The 23,298-nt window shown below is 43.5% G+C and overlaps 1 protein-coding gene across 3 annotated transcripts in view; it reads left to right on the top strand.

Annotated features, from left to right (window-relative positions):
- The window catches only part of LOC122815473 (RAB3A interacting protein), a 1,760,500-nt gene that overhangs the window by 486,137 nt on the left and 1,251,065 nt on the right, over positions 1 to 23,298 (top strand). The gene's annotated exons all lie outside the window — the stretch shown is intronic.

Genomic DNA, 23,298 nt, shown 5'->3' with positions numbered 1-23,298 from the left:
GGGTTCTGCCACCAGAGTCTGGCCTCCTACTTTGGGGACTCCTGACCGGTTATGGCAAGAAAAACTGATGTAATGGCGTCGGCTGCCTTCCTTTATACTAATGATGACCTGACGTCAGTCCTCAAGTGACAGCAACCGATGCAGAAATATATCTCTGGTATTCAGGCCGGCCAAGGGCTACCCTGGCAGGGATAACCCAAATGTGATGACTGCAACAGCGAAGACACTCGAACATCTACATTTATGGTAAGTGTACACAACTATACTTTGTCTTCCTAAAGAGAGCAAGTACCTAGACATGTTAGTCTAGGAAACATGCACCTCTGCTACAGTGGTCTTCAGAGCTCTTAAGTGCCTGATCAACAAGCCGACAAGCTGAAATACTACGAGTCCCACCTAAGGACTAAAAGGATAGAAGACAAGCCCCTGAAAGGAAAACTGCCTGACTTATGCTATGTCAGTGCCCAGGTTGCTAATCACTCTGTTAAGTGGGCTATGATGCAATAGACACATTATATAGGGCTGCAACAGTTTGTCTGCCTTAATGAGAAATGCTTGTCAGAATGCTTGGCCCCTGCCAAACCATGTTAACGAACTGCTAACTGTCCAACTGGATAAGGTGCTTCTTTTTGGACGTGCACGCGTACACACACACACACACACACACACACACACACACACACACACACACACACACACACACACACACACACACACACTCTGAGACTAGAAGAGAAAGAAAAGCGTGTGCAGCTCAGCATTTTCATTCCTCAGCTGGCCAACCTCCCCAAGGCAAGATGCATCCTAGATTAACCTGTCTGTGATCATCGTCAGGGATTCCCCTCAAAATGAACCTGTGTGGTAAACCAGTCCTGTGCATACTGCCTAAAAGCCTTGTCCTTATATTCTGTCTCCTACAGGCTGCTGAGAAGTGACCTGTCCTGGCCTACAAAGTATCCCCTATTCCAGCCCTAATAGACTTTTTACACATCCCTAAAACAAATGGCATCAAGAACACCTGGTTCAGGAACCTAAACCTTGCCTATAACATGAATAGGACATGTTGGAGAGACAGGTATCTATCTTAGAGGCCTCCCCTTCACTGGAACACACTTCCCATTAGTATGAAGCAGAGTTCATTCATGCACTTATTCAAGTGAAGCTTGGATTGGTGAATAGGGAACCATAAATATACCCCTGATCTAACACATATGTCTCCGTTAGAGAGAGAAAGCTTGTAAATGCTCGGCCACCCATGCCCATTTATATATCCCCTCCCCCACAAAACCATTGTGAACAAATACCTATCAGTTGTTATTGAGAAGAATAGTTGGGCTTAACTCATTCATTCTAGTGGAGCTCAGGAAGTTTGTACTGTAATGTCCAGTGGGCTGAGCCTAAGCCGTTTCACAATCAAATTATGTCCTCACATTTCAAACAAGTGTTCATATCTCTGGAACCATAGGTGTAAAGAAAGAAGTATAAATGACAAACCCTTCAGCACAGATATTTTTATAGTGGCAGTATTCTTTAGGTTCTAGGTCTTAAACTGAATTTTATAATGCACAGTAACTTACGTTTGTAATATTTTGTAAACCGCTTACAATATGACTGCAACCACTCAAGTTACATACATATTGTCAGCAGCATTTTATTCATCTAGCCGAGAGCTTTCATATGAGGCTATGGAGTTCTGTCTATGTAACTTGGTTGTTGAGATATTTAGAAAAATGTGAAAACTATATCTATATAAGTTAATATCATTAAAACAACTGTTAATATCTCTTTACCTGCACTAGTCAGAGGTCAAATATTAATGCACTTTAGTTTGCCATTGTGTAAGCTTTAAGATGAAATCTTTTAAAACCTTGTACATTGCATGTTTTTTGAATTACTGATGCAAATATGAACAAGTAGTATTTGATGCCTAGAGTAGGGTTACCAGATGTCCGGCAAAAGGAGGACATGTCCTCCTTTTCAGCATTGTGTCCTCCAACCAGCAGGCATTGCCTAAAAAGGCAAAAATGTCCGGCTTTCAAAAAATATTTTTTTTTCCTCCCTGGACTGTTAAATCAGTCTGGATTGAGAAGACTGAGGGCATCTATGCAGATGCCCAGAATTCATTGCTGTCTAACCGCAAGAAACAGATGGGACTGCATCCAAGACCGACACAGTCTGCTTCATAGTAAATGCTGGTGGTGTATGTGTATCATGGTAGATACTTTTCTTGTTTAAAGTACTGATCTCATGTTGATTGTCAGTTTTTCATAGACTTTATGAATTGTAGTTCTTTGTGTACACCTTACTGATTTTTGAGCACTGAATGCCACAAGATTTATTAATTCAATTTTAAGGTGTTTGAATTTATTTAGAATTATGCTAAGATCTAGAGATTTTTTAAACTGAATTTTGCATTCATATTAAGTTGTGGAACCAGTATGGAAAACATTGGTTGCTACATTGTGACCGATACACTGACAGACTGTCCCAGCCGCCCTCTCCCCCAGTACATTTATACATATAACCGTCTGGATTGTATTTAAATGCTACTTCATGAAGAGCATGAGTTTAGGCAATGAGTCCATCACTTGCACTTCTGAGTAGAAAAATGTGTTTAGGCAGGCTACTTTACTTTAGGTTTGAAGAGAAACTTTATACATTGTACACCCACTCAGTGCTGTACAGCACGGTTTTACTTATTAGTTTACTAGTTAGCATCCATGTTTGATAGTATTAGCTTGGTATTGGCATAAAAGAGATGTTTCATCACCATTGGCACCACATGGTGTCAGTGTCAGTCTGGAGAATTGCATCACATAAGCTAAGCTTGATATTATTTGTCTTGAGTGGTAAAAGATAACCTGTAGCTGGTGGCTGAATTTTATGTCTAGTTTTGCAGATTTCCATGATGGTTTTGTATACATATCCAGAAATGTGGACTTTTTGAAGCAATTATTAATTAAAAGCTTGTTAAATTATAAGATGCTCACTTTGTGTGTTTCCAAATTATGTTGCTTTTGATGCAGAAGTTGCTTTATTGTAAGACAATTTCGCTCAGATTTTCTTAGGGCTGAAGGTTTCTTTCCTGGAATCAAGAAAAAGTGAACCCAGAAAACCTCACTGTTTGGTGTATATACTGTTGTATTCATTGGCTAATTTTGGGCATATAGCAGATTACTTGCCTTTAATCCTACTGAGGTGTATAGAGTAGTTCCTTAACACTTTGTGTAGCAGTTTTTTTCCAGTTTGATCTGTCGTTTTCAGATGTAACTATTGGTGGTGAATTTTGGCAGTGTAATTATCTGCACTGAGGATGCAAGAATATTTTTAGAAGGTTTACTTTTAATCACTGTAGTCTCACTGGCAGTGCTACCAAATGTAGCATTATTTAATTTAAGAAAAAAAATACATTATAAAATGAATGAGTAGATTTTAATGATAGGGAGTACATCAAAAGACTTGGTTCTAGTAGTCATTATAGACTATATGTTGGTTAATCTTTGATGTATTGCAAAGGAGTACTTTGTAGCACACTTCCTATTCAAAGGCATATGCAGTAAATTAAAAAAGTCATTGCAGCTATGTATAAATTGCTATTGTGGTTAGTTATAGAATATATTGTTATTTAGTAGCCTGTAAATTAGATGCTTTAATGTAAAAGTTCAAAGTTTTTTAACAAAAGAAGTTGAGAGGTTAAAAACATGAATAATTTTGGCAAGCTACAAGAATTGTTCTTGTTCTCTGTAGATAGTCATATCTGATCTAATTCTACTTGAAAATTTGTACCTAAACTATATAAATGATGCCACCACTTCAGGTTTTTCACACTTTGGTATGCACTGTCTTTTGTCCCAGTTGATGGTCTTGTGCTTCTGTGTAGCCACTTTGACCTTGTCTTTTCACCTGTTCATCACTTCCTTGTTTCTAGCCCTGTGTATTTCATCTCTTTCCCATTTCCATAGCTTGTCCAGTCTCCCAACTCATCTTTGTATATCCTACACATAATCCTTGTAGCTGTTTTCTTTGTTCATGCTCTTGAGCTCTGTCCCTCTCAGTGTATGATTTTATGAGTAGTTAATAGGCATGCAGTCCAGGAAACAACTGAGGAGGTTAGCCAAATTTACCAATAATCCTAGTGCACTGAGTGGTTAAGTGAATTGTTCAGGGTCACACACATTGAAATGTAAACCTAAACAAAAAAAATTAGAAGAGAAATTGGAAGAGATTCAAGATTCAAAGAAACTTTATTGTCATTTAGGAAACACAAGTGCTACCTAAACGAAATTTCAAGTGTCAGCTCTTTTACAGGAAAAAGACAAGACATGATGGGTATTAAAGAAAAAAGCAATAACTATAGTACAAAAGTAAATGTTTGGTAGCTGTCACACATGCTTGTACACTATTTGTCTACACTAGACAACATTGACTACTAGATGATTAACACATGAAAAGAAACCTAACACATGAAAAGAAAATTATATATGAAATTATTTAAATAAGCTTGCTATAAGAGGTGGTATGACTTGCATTACAAATACTATAGCACTTTGCAAATAGATACATCTCAGTGATAAAATCATTATGCTTTTCAAGCCATTTAAGCATGTGTTGAGTAAACATTAGGTAGTATCACAAACTAAGTACAAATCAGTTTAGGGACATTCAGTCATTCACGGCGAGTACCCCACAGTTTGATGTTCTTTGTGTTTCACTATTGCAGTCATCACATTTGGGTTATCTGCTTGCAGTAGCCCTCAGTCGGCCTGATTATCAAAGTCTTGGGTCCTGCGTCGGTTGCTGTCTCATCTTCCATGACGTCAGGTAGTCAGGGGTATAAAGCATGCAGCTAATGCCATTCCATCAGTCTTTCTTGCCGTGCGGTGCCCGAAGCAGAAGCAGTTCGCAAGTGCCGGTCGGCCGACTCCTGAAATTTTCATTTTCGAGTTTCAGAACCGAAGTCTTCAACTAAAGCTAAGTACCTTGTTGAAGCTTTTTTTTTGCTCTAAACCGATGTCAGTAAAAGTCAATTGTATTTCTTGTGGAAAGCAAATACCTCATGAAGATTTTCATTCGTACTGTATTCCTTGTAAATGGGCGTGCCTTCATTGAAGGTTGAACATCGAGCTGGCACCTTGGCGTTCGTCAAAATCTACTGTCAATCATTAGTGGACCGGAGTTCCGCTGTGGTGACCCCTAACCGGGAAAAGCCAAAAGACAACTGTGTTCCTTGCCTAGGCCTTGACCACGACATACCTCGCTGTCAGTTTTGTGCCTTATTTAAACCATGAACTATCCGTTGGTATATTTACGCTTCTAAATATTTTGGTACTCAGTTCAATTATCCAGATATGTCTTCGGTAAGCCATCCGACTACCGACATTCCGAAAAAATGCAAAGATAAAGACAGAGACAGGCCGCCTGGGTCCAAAGCTGCCGATGACACTTCTCCTAAGCCAGTCGCCAGTTCGCAGGTAATCAGTGAGGCGCTTTAGCAGCCCCTGATACCCACTATTTCAGATTCACAGGCCTCTACTGAGACCCATTCGGAGTCCGGTATGCCACGAGATGCTTCAGCTGTGGAACCTGCAGATGTCTCTACCTTGGACGGGTCCGGAGCTGCTGTGCAAGCACCGGCTTCTGAGGGTGTATTCAGGCCTACTGACTTGCATATTAAACCGACGCCATCTTCTTCTTCAAGGCCTAAAACTCAAACCATGTCAAGAAAACTGACGCCCAGACCACATGGTCAGGCCTCTATGCCTAAAAAACAAATGATAAGAATGGCTGAAGACCTTATTACTTTAATCAGGGGAAGCCAACCTTCCCTCTCTGAGACCTAGGACTGAATTTGCTTTATGATACTTCTGACCAGGATTCTGAAATTTCTGTTTCGTCTGATGACCAGGATTTACCCTTATCTACCTATGAGGATTCTGATGCAGAGGACTCTATTCCCTCTGCCCCCCCCCCTTTTTGGAATCTAGTTTGGCCCTTGACTCTTTACCTCCTGCTCCAAGAAAACCTGATAGATATTGCAGGGTTCGTGACTCTCACAAGTTCCTTTTTAAAAATCGTACTGCAGATCCTGAGACCATTTCACAGGGATCCAAGGACATTAAGGCTACTACTGCCAAAAGTCCTACCCCCTCTGATAGAGACTCCAGGGTGCTGGATAGATGGGGTAAGAAGGTATACACTTCAGCAACCTTGTCCATTAGGTCCTTAAATTGCCAGTTTCGTATGTTAAAGTATCAACAGCATATTATTGGATTGCTGATTGCTTAAACAGAAATTATGTTGATTCCTGATTGTGCTGAAAATAAGGATTTACAGGATTTAATGCATTCTGCTGAACAGGTTGGAAAACATACTTTGCAATGTGGTTTTGATTCACTAGAGACATCTTGCAGGGCTGATGTCACTGGGTCTGTACTTAGAGGCATGCTTGGCTTAAGGAGCAATCCTTGCCAGATCATGTTAAAGCCAAATTTCTGGATGCTCCCTTAAATCAGGACGGCCTGTTTGGCAACAAAGTGGAAGAAGTTCTTAAAAAGATGGAGGAAAAAGCTAAGTGTATGCAAACTGTTAAATATTTCCTACAAGTACAGCCTCCAAGATTTAGTAGGCATTGGCTCTCTAAGAATTGCCACTTTCCTGCCCCTTCCAGGCCTTCTCAGTCCAAACCCAGAACCAGCAGAACACCCAGGCTTCAGAGCCAGGGTACGCACAGGACTTAAGCAGTGGGGGGCTTCCACTTCCAAATCAGAGAGTAGTAAGACTCCCCACTATGGTAAACTGTCTCAATGACTTAACTTTAAAACTTCCAAGCACTTCTCAACTGACTGCTCCTTTAGGGGGAAAGATTGCTCTGCAGGCAAAAAACTGGGAACTCATTACCCAGGACAAATGGCTTTTAAGTATAGTTCCCCAAGGATACAGATTTCACTTCCACACATTACCAACCCTAAACGGTTGGCCAGATCTGCCCCCAAATCAGTGGGCAGAGGGTCAAAAGCAAGTACTCTCTCTTTTAAGCATGAAGGCTATTCAAACTGTACCAGAAGAGGAAAGGGGACAAGGTTTCTACTCAAGACTTTTCCTGGTACCCAAAAAAGACAACTCATGGCATCCTATCCTGGACCTTTCTATCTTAAACACCATTTTGGTGATTCCAGAATTCAAGATGCTGACTTTTCACCAATTACTTCCTATGCTAGGCAAAGATGCCTGGTTGGCAGCACTGGATTTAAAGGAAGCCTACCTGTACATCCCAATCAGGGAATCTTGCAGAAGATACCTACGCTTCAAAGTAGCCTACATGCACTATCAGTTCTCTGCACTGCCCTTTGTGAATACCCTGGGCGCAATAGATAAGCCAAAGTGCCTAGCTCCAGTCATTGCATTTTGCAGGCAAAGAAGTATTCAAATATACCCGTACCTGGATGATTGTCTAATTCAGGCAGAAAGCCAGGACATACTTTTGAATCATCTGGCATTTATACAAAAGGTGCTAACTTGTCTGGAGTACACTATAAGTGAAAAGAAATCACATCTGGTACCCTGTCAGCAAGTTATATTCCTGGGAGCAAGCTTGAACACAACTTCCCAGATGGCTTTCCTCATGCCAGAGAAACAAATTCATTTGACAACTTACGTCAAACTAGTGGCCACAAAAACCCTGCTATATCTGCAAGGCAAGTACTGCAAGCCTTGGGGTTCATGGCTTCCTGCATTCTACTAATTCCATATGCAAGACTGCATATGAGGAAACTACAGTGGTTTCTAAAAAGCCTATGGTGTCAACATTCTCAGGATCTGGAAGCAATGATTCCTATCATACCTTGCCTACGGTTAGAATTCCTTTGGTGGGCAGAGGCCTGCCACCAGAACAAGGGATTACCATTCACTCTACCCCCTGCCGCCCAAACCCTAACAGACGCATCAGACTATGCGTGGGGGGCTCATCTGGCAGGGAAGTGCATTCAGGGCAAATGGAACCCAAGTCAAATGCACCTGCATATCAATCAAAAAGAAATGTTAACTGTACAGAATGCTCTGACAGCCTTCAAGGACCACATTCTTCCAGGACAATTAATGGTAAAGATGGACAACACCACTGTTATGTGGTACATAAACAAGCAGGTGGCTACCCATTCTTACCTCCTCTGCAGACTAGCCATGGCTCTGTGGAACACAGCCTTGAGCTACCAAGTGCATCTACACGCTCACTTCCTGCCAGGAAAACTAAATACACTGGCAGACGAACTAAGCAGAAATCTCAAGGACCTATATGAGTGGAAACTGGAACCGAAGGCTTTCAACATGCCGACAAACAAATGGGGGAGCCCAGATATAGACCTGTTTGCCTCCCCCCAGAACTACCAATTGGACAAATTCTGCACAAGGACTCCTCACAAACGAGCTTGGAAAGTGGATGCTCTGTCCTTCAGCTGGAAAAATCTATCAGTTTATGCCTTTCCTCCTCTGCCTCTCCTCTCCAAAGTACTACTAAAGATCAAACAGGACAAACCAAGGATGATACTGATTGCACCAGACTGGCCATGCCAGCACTGGTACCCCCTCTTGTGCAGTGTGTCACTGCTAGCCCATGGCACCTGCCTCAGACCCTTACCCTGCTGTCTCAGCAGGAAAGCCAGATTCTGCACCCACAGCTTCAAACCCTGAACCTGGCAGCCTGGCTAATTACCTAATCTCTCCTTTACCATCCCTCAGTAAACAAGTGTTGGATGTCATTTTGGAGGCAAGGAGGCCCAGTACTAGAAAATCTTATGCTGAAAAGTGGAAAAGATTCTGTGTCTGGAACCAAACTCAAGGGATGGCAGTGCCCAGTTTACCTCAGATTCTTCAGTACTTAACTGAGATGCTTCACAAGGGCCTTTCCTTTTCCTCCATCACAATTCACGCCTCAGCCATTTCAGCTCATTACAGCACAGGACCACCCCTCTTTTCTCACCCACTGCTTAAGCAGTTCCTTCGAGGGCCAAAAACTTAAGACCACCCAGGGGAGCCCCAACTCCAGCCTGGGATCTTGACTTTGTATTGGAACAACTCACCTTTCCTCCATTTGAGCCAGCTGCAAGTGCAGAGTTAAAATTCCTTTCTTGGAAAATAGCTTTTCTTTTGGAAATCACTTCAGCAAGAATGGTATCTGAATTACAGGCCCTTATGACAGTGGAGCCTTTCATCATCTTTCATGCGGACAGGCTGTCCCTTAGGGCCAATCCCTCCTTCATGCCCAAGGTGTGGTATCCAGTGTGGCTCTTAATCAATCCATTCATTTGCCAACCTTGTTTTCTAATCCACAGATCAAAGGGGAACAGATACTGCACTCCTTAGATGTGCACAGACAACTTCGATTTTACTTGGATAGGATTAAACCTCAAAGGAAATCTGAACAACTGCTGGTGGCATTTGCTGCAGGGGCAGAGGAGAAGGCTATTTCAAAGCAAACCATTTCTAAATGGATAGGCCATTGCATTCATTTCTGCTGTAAGCACCATGGAAAACCTATCCCACAGGTGATTAGATCCCCATTCAACCAGGGCTGCACCTACCTCTACAGCCTTTCTCAGAGGTGTCCCTACCAGAGACATCCTAGAAGCTGCTACCTGGAGTTCTGTACATAGTTTCACCAAGCATTACCATTTGCCAATTTTCTCTAAATCCAGAGCTGGCTTTGCCATTGCAGTCTTGCAGGGCCTTATAGCTGGTCCTAATGCTATCTAAATTCCTCCTCCCATCCTTAGCTTTGGGAATCTACCCAAATGTGATGACTGCAAAAGTGAAACACGAAGAACATAGTACAATTGTGTACACTTACCATAAATGTAGATGTTCGAGTGCATTCACTGTTGCAGTCCTGGTTGCCCTCCCTCCAGCCCCCTGACTTCTTTTGGCTATACCTCTACTCTCTTTTGCTATGCTTAAAAGCTTTTTGGTGTATTTGCTTTTTTGTTGGAGGTATAACCTTGTGTGTATATATACATGTAAATGTATATATATATATATATATATATATATATATATATATGGTTTACTATCATAAATTCGAAAGTAAAAATAAATAATGTCTTTATTTTCGAATTTATGCATCGAAAATGAACATTTTCGAATAAACTCGAAAACAAGGGTGTATTGTCAAAAATGTCGCTTGCGACATTTACGGCGATACACAGCACGCTCACCCTTCCCATAATCACCTACCTACCTAACCGAACACACAGTTATGCAGGGGGGCTGCACCCCCCTGCACCCCCCCTGTGGGGGGCTGTGCCCCCCACACCCCCCTAACTTAATATTCCAACTCCGAGTTCGCACTACAGTGAGGAAAGGGATGCATTTCCCTAACCGCACTGTACCGCGATCCCCTCCCATGACCAAAAGTTAGAATTGCGAATGCACAGTTCATTCGCAATGCAAACCTTCGCTCATGTCACCTGCCGTAATATGAAGTATTCGAACATCTGATGTTCGAATACTTCATAGCCGTGCAAAGGCTGCATGCTTTATACCCCTGGCTTCCTGACATCACAGAAGATGAGACATCAACCAACGCAGGACCCAAGACTTTGATAATCAGGCCGACTGAGGGCTACTGCAAGCAGGTAACCCAAATGTGATAACTGCAACAGTGAATGCACTCGAACATCTACATTTATGGTAAGTGTACACAACTATACTTTCTGCTTGTATAAATAACTTGCCTCCAGCAGATCACTCAGAAAACTGATTAAACTTAATTCTGAGTTGTATCTAATTTTAATGTTAAGATCTGTAAATGTAGCACTTTTCTAACATATTTTAATCCTTTAAACTCTTCCTGGGAAGGTCTGGATTTTTTCTTTGCAGTACAGCTGATTACAGAAATGAGGAGAGGTGAGTGACAACAACCAGGGATGCAGTTGGACTTAATTTTCATGTTGTCTTGATTAGACAAACCTTAAGTGTTGCTTTGACTAATGTATTTACAACATTAGTAGTATCTTGTCACCAGAAATTGCAGCTCTTCTTGAGAAGGTGTAGCATGTTTTTATAACATACAGATGATAACATAACAAGTGAAAGGAGAGGGTTATATATTGACCATATTGGTTTAATGATGATGAGTATAACATTTATAACAAAGACCAAAATAGGTTAAGGTCTTCACAATAATATACATAGGTTCCAACATAATTAAAGTGCTTTAACGTTGGAATAGAGGCATTTCTTTTGTTGAATAAAGCAGAATTCCAATACAGAAAAAGTCTACTGGTGATCTATTTATTTTACGGGCAAGATAGTACTCCCTACACTTCCTCAAGGCTTCTTTTCCATCTGACTAGTTAAGAAATTGCTTTAAAGGAATAGTATATTTTGTTTTACTGTTTATCTGGAGAGCTACCTTAATAATTACTGCTTGTTGTTGATGCTGCAAAAATACCTTCAACTTTTACTGCATAAAGTCCACATATTCCTTTCTTTCCTTTCTCTCTGGCATGCTGATGAATTTAAGATTCTTATTTTGAAATCTGTTCTCCACGTCATACATTTTAATGTTCTCTTCAGTCCTTTTGATTTAGGTGGAAATAGAATACTTTTGTGCCAATAATTCCACTCAATGCATTTCAGTCCTCTGATTAAGTTCCACTTTTTTATTGTTATCACCTCCTTCAAAATGTTGGTACACTGAAGGACTTCATTAAACATTAGAGTAAGTTGAAGGAGTTGTGTAGAACAGAAAAGTCTTAATATTTCCACATGCATGGGTGACTGGATTTAGCCTTGGTAAACTAACTGTGTCCATGTAGTGCTTTGTGCTCACTTAAAAAACAACTGTTCGGTTTATGGTTATAAAGCAGCAGCATTACATAGTAAAAAGTCTGCTCAGCTGAATGAACAGTAGCCATCATTAATAGATGTGATTAGAACCTGAATTTGCTAATAATTTACTTATACTGCCAGACAAGACCTTGATCTAAAATAGCACATGTAGTATCCAGTGCTTCCCCAAGTGTGCTCCTTTACTTCAAGAAATTAGCATTAAGTGGAACACTCTGGTTCCAGAAATATGATTCTTTTCACACTGAAGTTTAAAAAGGTACAATATTCATGTATGTATTCTGCATGTTTCTCAAAATGAATATTTGAATCCATTTAATGTTTTTGGTTTTCATAAAGAGGAAAAATATAACATAGCAGCACTTAAAAGGCAAATCTATTCTAGGCTTAAGGTAATTCCTGAATTTCTATGTGCCACTGTGTCAGTAAGGAATTATTTGTAGCAGCACTACACTGTCTTTTGTGAGCAGAACAGGAAGCGTACTCCTTTGCCCTCCTTTATCATGGCTTTGTCCTCCTTTATATGACCTTCAGTGTCCTCCTTTGGGTTTGCAGGTATCTGGTAATCCTAGCCTAGAGGCGTCAGTAGGTGTTAACTGCAGATGTACCTGGAGGTGTCACTCGGATGTAATGAGTTAAAAATGCCCTTTGGATCAATAGCCTTGTATTCTACTATGATACTAAGATGATGAGAGTTAACCAAAAGGTAAGAAAGACTGTTTCAAGAAGAAATGGCAAGCAGACCTTAAAGGGAAATCCTTGGGGATCTTTAGGTCTGAGAAAAGGAGAATAGCTGTGATTCATCCAAACTGATCCCTCCCCACAACTTTCAGATACCTCACTCTTACCTGTCTCAGTTTCAGCCTGCATACCCTTGCATAGCAAAGATATGAATCACTAGGCTGTTTAATGAATCAATAGTAGGTTACCACTCAAGCTAAATGGGTATTTCAAATAGTAAGACACATTTTTTTAGGCAAACTAAAGATGTTCTTCGTGTTTTATTGTTGCAGTCATCACATTTGGGTTATCCTGCCAGGGGTAGCCCTCAGTCGTCCCGAATATCAGAAGCTTAGTATTTCTGCGGTTGCTGTCGCTCCAGGACTGAGTCAGGTTGTCACTCGTATAAAAACAGGCACCTGACACCATTACATCAGTCTTTCTTGCCAGGGAGCCAGAAGCAGTTTGCACGAGTGCTGGTTGGCCGCTACCTTAGTTTTCATTTCCGAATTGAAGTTGAAGTCTTCTAAAACTAAGTACCCCATTGCGGATCCTTTTTTCTTGCTCTAACCGATGTCAGAAAAAGTTAACAATTGTTTTTCCTGTGGAAAACAAATACCACACCGAGTCTTCCATTCTTACTGCGTCACCTGTTTAGGCCCAGACCATGACGTCCCTCGTTGTCACTTTTGTGTTTTGTTCAACGCCAGAACTATACGTCGTCAGGCCCTTATTGTAGCTAGATATTTTTGCTCTCAGTCCTCGAATTCCGATATGGCTTTGATAAGCCATCCGACTACCGATCTTCCAAAAAAACATAAGGATAGAGACAGAGACAGACCGCACAGGTCCAAAACTGACGACGCTTCCACTAAGCTAGTCATCAGTTCTCCGGTCCTCAGTGATGCACTTTCGCAGCCCCTGATGCCCGCTTTTGTGGATTCACAGGCCGCTACCGAGACCCTTTGAGTCTGGTATGCTGCAAGACTCTTCTTCGACTAAGGATCCTGCAGATGTTTCTACCTTGGATGGGTCCGGAGCCGCTGAGCAGGCACTGGCTTCCAAGGAAGTACTTCGCAGTACCGATACTCAACACAGACTGACAACTTCTTTTGCATCTTCAGTTCTTTCTAAAACTACCAAGTTTTTAAGGCCCAGGGTACGAACTATGCCCAAGAAAGCAACAACCCACGCTCAGGCACCTGCTTCCTTGCCTCAATTTCAAATGCTTAAAGTGGCGGAAGACTTATTAGGGGAAGCCAGGCTACCTCTTCTAAAAGAAAAAAAGACTTTTCCCCAGTAGTTTTATTGGAGCAGGAGTCCGATGACTCTGATGCTTCTGAATATGAAGACATGCAACCCCTCTCTGCTTACAAGGATTATGATGCAGAGGAATCCATTCCTTCTGCCTCACCGCCCGAGGATTTTTCATTTGGGGAAACCCGTAATACTTAAAGGGGGCATTTCCAATAGGAATGTCAGTACTATCCCCAGTCAAAAAAGAGACTCGGGAATTCTTAGATTTGCCACAGTACAGACCTTTGGCCATTCCTCCTCCTGGATGTTGTGGATGATGTTTTTATGAAATCCAGATTGACTCCTGACACCCTTTTTTCTGCTCCCAGGAAACCTGACAGATACTACAGAGTCCCTGACTCTCACAAATTCCTTTTCAAAAATCCTACTGCTGACCCAGAGGTCATCTGTCAACGATCTAAAGGAATTAAAGCAACCTCAGCTAAGAATCCCACCCCCTCAGACAGGGATTCCCAAGCTTTAGACAGATGGAATAAAAAAGTATACACCTCTGCTACTCTTGCTATTACAGCATTAAAGTGCCAGTTCCACATGCTGAAATAGCAGCAGCATACAATGGAACTCCTCAAACAAAAAATATCTTCCTTTCCTGCTTGTGCAGAAAATAAAGAATTATAAGAGCTAATGCATTTTGCAACAAGTTACTAAGCACACCTTGCAATGTGGCTTTGACACCCTAGAAGCATCTTGCAGGGCAGCCGTCACTGGTTCTGTCCTCAGAAGGCCTGCTTGGCTTAAGGAACAGACCTTGCCAGACCATGTCAAATCCAAATTATGATGCACCATTGAACAAAGGCAATTTATTTTGACAAGCTAAATCTATGCAGACAGTTAAAGACTTCTTACAGGTCCAGCCTAGAGGTTCAGTAGGCATTGCCCCTCCAAGCACTGGTCCTTTCCTGCCCCCTCCAGGCCAGCTCCGCCCAGACCCAGGGGAAGCAGACCCCCCTCTAGACAGCAGTCCCAGGGAATGCAGAAATCTAAGCAATTGAGTACCTCCTCTTCAAAAACGGAGTGCAAAGCCATCCCCTTATGGTAGGAACTCACAATGACTTTACACCTACACCCCTTGCCTCTGCCCACCTGCTTGTGCCCGTTGGAGGAAAACTCTCCTTCCATGCAAGCAACTGGGCCTCTATTACCAACGACTGATGGGTCCTCAACATAGTGTCCCAGAGATACAAATTTTATTTCCACACTCTGCCAACTCCAAAAGGGTTCCCAGATCTTCCTCCAAACCAGTGGGCAGAGGCCAAAAAGCAAGTCCTTTCCCTGCCCTCCATGAGGGCAATACAGCATGTTCCTGCAGAACAGATAGGCCAAGTTTTCTATTCCAGACTCTTCCTGGTACCCAGAAAAGAGGGCACCTGATGCCCAACCCTCAATCTATCCATTCTAAACACCTTTCTGTTGATACCAAAATTCAAGATGCTCACCCTCCAGCAGCTTCTTCCTATGCTTTCCAAGGATGCTTGTTTAGCCACCCTAGACCTAAAAGAGGCCTACCTACACATCCCAATCAGGGTATCTTGTAGGAAGTATCTATGTTTCAGAGCAGAATCTATGCACCTTCAGTTCTCTGTGCTTCCCTTTGGCTTATCCACTGCTCCCAGAGTTTTCACAAAATGCCTGGCTCCAGCCGTTGCTTTTTGCAGACAAAGAAATATTCAAATTTACCCCTACTTAGAGGATTGCCTGATTCAGGCAGACAGGAAAAGCTGTTATAGCACCTGACCTCTGTAAAGGACCTACTGACCTCCCTGGGGTATACTATCAATGAAAATAAAGCAAAACTAGTCCCCACACAAAAAATTGCATTCCTGGGAGCAAAACTGGACACAGCATCCCAGATGGCATTCTTACTCCAGAAAAACAAGCCTACCTGACAGGCTACTTCTCTCAACTAGCCACCAGAACCCAGTTATGTGCAAGGAAAACCCTGCAAGCTCTAGGGTTCAGGGCCTCCTGCATTCTGCTCATTCCATATGCCATACTGATATGAAGAAACTACAATGGTACCTAAAAAGCCTTTGGTGTCAACACTCTCAAAACCCGGAAATCGTCATACCAGTGATACTTTGTTTAAAGAAAGATTTTCTTTGGTGGGTAGCAGCATGCAACCACAACAAGGGACTTCCCTTCTCACAATCCCACGCTGCCCAGACCTACACCACAGGCACATCAGACTATGCCTGGGATGCACACCTGGATGGCAGGTGCATTCAGGGCCATTGGTGCCCAAATCGAATACATCTGCACAGCAACCAAAAAGAGATGCTAGCTGTTCAGCATGCCCTGACAGCTTTCAGACCCCTACACTCGCCGGGGCCTCTACGGATCAAAACAGACAACATCACAGTGATGTGGTATATCAACAAGCAGGGAGGGACTCACTCATATCCTCTCTGCAGGCTCGCCATGACCCTTTGGCACAGGACCTCAGCCATGCAACTGCACCTGCTAGCACAATTCCTGCCAGGCTCACTAAACTCTCTGGCAGACAACTTAAGCAGAAACCTGCTAGACCCACACGAGTGGCAGCTAGACCTTCACCCTTGTAACCCAGAAATGGGGCACCATGAAGGTGGACCTCTTTGCTTCCCACTCCAGTCATCAGCTCAGCAAATTCTGTACCAGGGAACCTCACAACAAGGCCTGGAAAGTGGATGCCCCAACCTCTCGGGTCTATGTGTTTCCCCTCTATCACTCATTTCAAGGGTACTGCTCAAAATAAGGGAGGAAAAACAGAGGGCAATCCTGATTGCCCCAGACTGGCCACGCCAGCACTGGTACCCACTCCTGACCCAGAGGAATGGAGAATTCATGCATCCCCAATTGCAGATCCTCAACCTGGCAGCCTGGTTTATTCCCTGAACTTTCCTCAAGCTGCCAGCCTAAGCAAACAAGTCCTAGATGTTATACGTGAGGCCGGACGCCCCAGCACTAGAAAATCCTATGCTGACAAGTGGAAAAGGTTTTGCACCTGGATCCAGGCTAAGGGAGCCAGAACAGCACAGCCCTCCCTACCTCTCATCCTGGATTACCTAGCAGACAGACTACACAGGGATCTATTCTTCTATTCTATTAAAATTCATGCCTCTGCCATCTCTGCTCATTACAGCACAGAGCTACCTCTCTTCTCACACCCTCTCATCAAACAGTTCCTAAGAGGGGCTAACAACTTAAGGCCACCCAGAAGAGCTCCTACCCCAGCTTGGGACCTTAACTTTGTGTTGGAAAAGCTCACCCTACCCCCCTTTGAACCTGCAGCTTCAGCAGAGTTAAGAATTCCTCCCTTGGACGACAGCCTTGCTTCTGGCCATCACTTCAGCTAGAAGAGTATCAGAGCTACAAGCACTCATGGCTGTAGAGCGCTTCATTCTTTTCCATGCTGACCGGGTCTCCCTGAGTACTAACCCATCCTTCATACCTAGAGTGGTGTCCAGTGTAGCTCTCAACCAATTCCATTCATTTGCCCACATTTTTCCCTAACCCAAAAAACAGGGGGAAAGGATTCTGCACTCTCTACATTTGCACAGACAGTTCAGATTCTATTTGGCCAGGGCTAAATCTTTTAGAAAAACTGATCAAGTGCTAGTCAATTTCACAGCAGGGGCAGAGGGCAAGGCCATATCCAAACAAGCAGTGTCCAAATGGATAGCACACTGCATCAATTTCTGCTACAAACAGCACGGGAAACCGCCCCCAAAGGGGGTCAGGACGCATTCCACCAGGGCAACCTCCACTTCTGCATTTTTTCTCAGAGGGGTCCCCACCAGGGACATCCTGGAGGCTGCAACATGGACATCTGTTCATACCTTCACCAAGCATTGCCACCTGCCTGTCTTCTCCAAATCTAGGGCATGCTTTTCCACTGCTGTCTTACATGGCATCCTAGCCATCCCCCAGTCGTCTTGATTGCCTCCACCCTTTTCTTCAGCTTTGGGAATCTGCCCAAGTGTGATGACTGCAACAATGAAACACGAAGAACGTAGTACAGATGTCCTTCATGGATGCATCTGCAGTCATAACAACTGGGTTGTCCTGTCGTCAGGCAGCCCTTCGGTCGGCCGGATTCCAAAGTCCGGGTCCGGCTTCGGCTGATGTCGCACTTCACCCGACGTCATCTCTGCTGGTCTTCGGGTATAAAGGCATCAGCCGACGCCATTTTCCTCAGTCTTTCTTGCCGCGTGGCGCCCGAAGCAGAAGCTGTTCGCAAGTGCCGGTCGGTCAGATCCAGAGATTACTACTACCGAATATTACTTCAAAGACTTCTAAAAGCTAAGTACCCCGTTGGGGACCTTTTCTTGCCTCAGCCGATGTCAGAAAAAGTCAATAACTGTTTAACTTGTGGGAAACAAATACCTCATAAAGATTTCCACTCTTACTGTTTGCCTTGTTTAGGCCCAGACCACGACGTAGCAGCCTGTTCGGCCTGTGCCTCATTCAACCGACGAACGCTTAGGCGTCGGTCGGAGTTTGCTGAACAGTTTTTCGGCTCAGATTTTGCGTACATTATGCCGTCGGATCCTCCGACTACCCAAATTGTTAAAAAACGCAAAGAAAAGGACCGACACTCGCGGTCCACGGTTTCGGCCGAAACCATGGTTAAGCAAACCGCGAGTGTCTCGGTTTCGGCCGAAACCGAGAAAACTGATCAAAATACAGCGGAATCAATGACTACTACTGAGGTTCCTGCTACCTTACTTGAATCGGCCTCAGAAATTTTACCTACTACAGTGGTTACTAGTGATTTATCAGACACCATCCCTTTGGATGTCTCTACCCCAGCACGTGGTGCTGCTAGGCCTCCTGCAGCCATGTCTATTAAGGCCTTTGCCAGGGCTAAAGCAGCCAAATCTACTAAATCAGTGCCTGTTAAACCCCCCTCAACCAGGCCCACTTCTAGTTCACAAATGCTTACTCTGGCAGAAGATTTAATATCTTTAATTAGGGGAACTCAATCTCACCCAGACAGGGCCTCTCAGCCCCCAGAAAAGAGACCTAGAGCAGAGCCCCCCGAGCCTGTGTCCTCTGACTCTGCGGATGACTCCGATATTACAGACCAGCCAGAGGCTCCTTTCTCCAATTATGAAGACTCAGATGCTGAAGAATCCATTCCAGCTGCTTCTCCACCAGAAGAATTCTCCTTTGGGGAAACCTTACATGCCATGCGAGAACAATTCCAATGGCAGGAACAGGATTTCTCAGACTCCAGAAAAAGACTTAGGACTTTTCTGCACCTTCCACAACACAGGCCCTTAGCTATACCTCCTGTCCTCTCTGTTGTGGACGATGCATTTAATGATGTCTGCACTGCACCAGATTCCTTACCTCCAGCCCCTGCCAAACCAGATAGATTTTACAGGGTACCAGACACTCACCATCACCTATACAAGGCCCCACTTGCAGACCCGAAACTAGATCCCAGGGGCCTAAGGCAGTAGCCTCGACCACAGCAAAAAACCCTATTCCTTCTGAAAGGGAAGCCAGGTCTTTAGACAGATGGGGCAAAAAAGTTTACACCTCAGCTACTCTCTCAGCTAGAGCTTTAAACTGTCAGTTTCACATGATACAATACCAAGAGTTTATGCTTGATCAGTTAACTAAAAGCTATCCTCTGATGACTCTATAGATAAGAAATATGTACTAGAAATGGTAAATAACATCCAACAGGTTAGTAACCATTCTTTAAAATGTGGCTATGATGCACTGGAGGCTTCATTTAGATCAGCCATGACAGGCACAGTGATAAGAAGACATGCATGGCTGAAGGAACAGGTCTTACCGGATCATGTTAAAGCTAAGTTATTAGATGCTCCTATGGATAAGGCCAGTTTGTTTGGTACACCTGCCCAGCAGGTAATGAAGAAAATGGAAGAAAAGGCAAAATCTATACAAACGGTTAAAGATTTCTTGCAGGTTCAGCCCCCAAGGTTTAGCAGGAACTGGCCTGCCAAAAATTGGTCCTTTCCTGACTCCACTAGATCCCAAAGGGGCAGGAATAGACGTTCCAGGGGCAGAAATCAATCCAGAGGGGGTGCCTACAGAGGACGACAGTGGCAAGGTAATAACAGAGGCACAGGCACAGCCACTACCACTACAACAGCACAATCACAGTGACTTGATTCTAACTCCGCCTACCAGGGAGCAAATAGCAGCACCATTAGGCGGAAAATTAACCTTATTTTCCAAGAACTGGCACTACATCACAAAAGACAAGTGGATTTTGCAAACCATAGACCAAGGTTACCGGTTCCACTTCCACACTTTACCAGTCAAAAGAGGAATGCCAAACCTGCCTCCAAATCAAAAAACAGAAGCTCTACAGCAGATAATGCTATTAACAAAGATGAGAGCTGTGGAAAGAGTACCAAGAACAGAACAAGGCAAAGGATTCTACTCCAGACTATTCCTAGTTCCAAGAAAGGAAAAAAGTTGGAGACCTATTCTCGACCTGTCCACCTTAAATACATACATCATTGTCCCAAAATTCAAAATGCTGACCCTACAGCAACTTCTTCCCATGCTGGGCAAGGAGTCTTGGCTGGTAACTCTAGATCTCAAGGAGGCATACCTGCACGTCCCCATTCGACCAATTTGCAGAAGATACCTCAGATTTCTTGCAGGATCAGAGCACTATCAATTCTCAGCATTGCCCTTTGGCTTATCTACTGCGCCCAGAGTATTCACAAAATGCCTGGCATCAGTAATCGCCCACTGCAGACTACAGGGAATCCAAATTTATCCATACCTGGACGACTGCCTGCTACAAGGGGACAACAAAAGCAAGCTGACAACAGATTTACAAAGCGTCATTTACTTGCTACAAGCACTGGGATACACAGTCAATTTACAAAAGTCAAGGCTGATACCATCCCAAACAAGGACATTCTTGGGCGCGGAATTGGACACAGTAAAGCAAATGGCATTCCTAACTGCAGAAAAACAAAAAGATCTCCCTCTTTACTTCTTGGCACTAACAAGACAGAACAAGCTAACAGCAAGAAAAGTTCTGCAGGCCTTGGGCTTCATGGCATCATGCATAATCTTGGTTCCACATGCCAGACTACATATGAGAAAACTACAGTGGTACCTAAAGAATTTATGGTCACAACACAGGCACAGCCTAGAAGCAGAAATCCCACTAATCCCATGCCTAAAACAGGAATTCCTATGGTGGGCTCAAGCATGCCAGTCAAACCCAGGCCTACCCTTTCACAACTATCAAGCAAGCCAAACCATCACAACAGACGCCTCAGACCTAGGATGGGGGGCTCACATGCTGGACAAATGCGTACAAGGATTGTGGATGCAGGACCAGCTTCACCTGCACATCAACCTAAAAGAAATGCTGGCAGTAAAACTGGCAATCCAAAAATTCAGACCATTTCTCAAAGAAGGCCATTTGATGATAAGGACAGACAACACCACAGTCATGTGGTACATCAACAAACAGGGAGGCACTCATTCATACCCCCTATGCAGAATGACTGGACCTTTGGAACCTGGCACTCAGCTACAACATCCAGTTACAGGCAATATTTGTACCGGGAAAGGAGAATACTCTAGCAGACATGTTAAGCAGAACCACCTCGGATGCTCACGAATGGATGCTACACCCGGACATCTTCAAGACCATCTCAAAGAAATGGGGAATGCCACAGATAGATCTATTCGCTTCTCCTCTCAATCACCAGCTCAAAAAATTCTGCACAAGGACATTCCACCCACTTGCATGGAAAGTGGATTCGCTCTCCTTCAGCTGGAAAGGTCTGACAGCATATGCATTCCCACCTCTTCCCTTGGTACACAAGGTATTACTAAAAATCAAGGAGGAACGTCCAAGGATAACCCTGATAGCTCCAAACTGGCCAAGACAACACTGGTACCCATTGCTGAGGAGCATGTCTCGGGACAAAATGTGGTCAATACCCCTGATGCCTTTGATGTTAACTCAGAACAACTACAGCATCATGCATCCAAACCTAAAAACGTTGCAACTGACTGCATGGAACATCACATAGCAGCAACAAATCCAGAACTTTCCCAAAGGGTTAAAGACATTATCCATGAAGCCCGCAGACCTTCAACAAGAAGGAACTATGCAGGAAAATGGAAAAGGTTTGTCATTTGGAGTGCTGAAAGAGGAAAAGATGTGTCGAATATAGATATTGCTAACATTCTGGAGTATTTGGCAGAGCTTCTACATACAGGCCTGTCCTATTCCTCCATCAGGATACATGCATCAGCTATTTCAGCAGAATACAGCTTTGATCCACCTGTCTTTTCACATCCTTTACTCAGGCAGTTCCTCAGAGGGATCAAGAATGTAAAACCTCCTAGGAAACCACCATTGCCAGCTTGGGATTTGAACTTTGTGCTAGAAAAGTTGACACTCGCACCTTTTGAACCAGCAGCAACAGCAGACCTGCAGCATCTATCGTGGAAAACTGCTTTTCTACTGGCAATAACCTCAGCAAGGAGGGTTTCTGAACTTCAGGCCCTAATGGCAGTACAACCCTTCCTAATCTTTCTCCAAGATAGAGTGTCCATGAGGACTAATCCTACATTTATGCCTAAGGTGGTATCCAGAGTGTCTTTAAACCAGGCAATCCACCTACCTACCTTCTTCCCCAACCCACAAAACAGAGGGGAAAGAATGCTGCATACCTTGGATGTACATAGACAGCTACGCTACTACCTGGACAGAACAAAAAGTAACAGAAAAACTGACCAGCTTTTTGTAGCCTATGCAACAGGAAGGGAAGGAAAAGCTATTTCCAAACAGACACTCTCGAAATGGATAGGAAATTGCATACGATTCTGTTACTCCTTCCATGGAAAACCAATTCCACAGAACATAAGGCCTCATTCTACAAGGGCAACAGCCACTACCACAGCCTTCTTACGAGGAGTGGCAACCAAGGACATTATTGAGGCGGCTACTTGGACCCTCCGTGCATACATTTGCCAAGCATTATAATTTACCTCTGTATTCCAGATCCCGAACAGGGTTTGCCACTGCTGTACTGCAAGGGATCCTAACCACACCATAATCTATTCTTCCTCCTCCCTTAGTTGGCTATGGTATTCTACCCAGTTGTTATGACTGCAGATGCATCCATGAAGGACATAGTACAGTTTTGTACCTACCATAAATGTAGATGTCCGAACTGGATAGCATCTGCAGTCAGGATTACCCTCCCTCCTTCCCCTCTGTGGTACTCCTAGGGTATTTACCCTCCTAATAGCTAGCTGGTGGGGGGAGGTCTCTTATGGTGTATTTGTTTGTATATATGTACATACATGCTTATTTTTTGTATTTGCCTTCTATCTTTTTGGAAACATTGGCATTTACCCAAAATTTAGCCTTCCAAGAGGGCAACTGGCATCTGGGGCAAGAAACACTGAGGAAAA

The sequence above is a fragment of the Protopterus annectens genome, chromosome 11.part0 (assembly GCF_019279795.1).
Source record: "Protopterus annectens isolate FY-2018-M chromosome 11.part0, PAN1.0, whole genome shotgun sequence".
Classification (NCBI taxonomy): Eukaryota; Metazoa; Chordata; order Ceratodontiformes; family Protopteridae; genus Protopterus; species Protopterus annectens.
The sequence above is the reverse complement of the archived record's forward strand: the minus strand, read 5'-3'. Positions and strand labels throughout refer to the sequence as shown.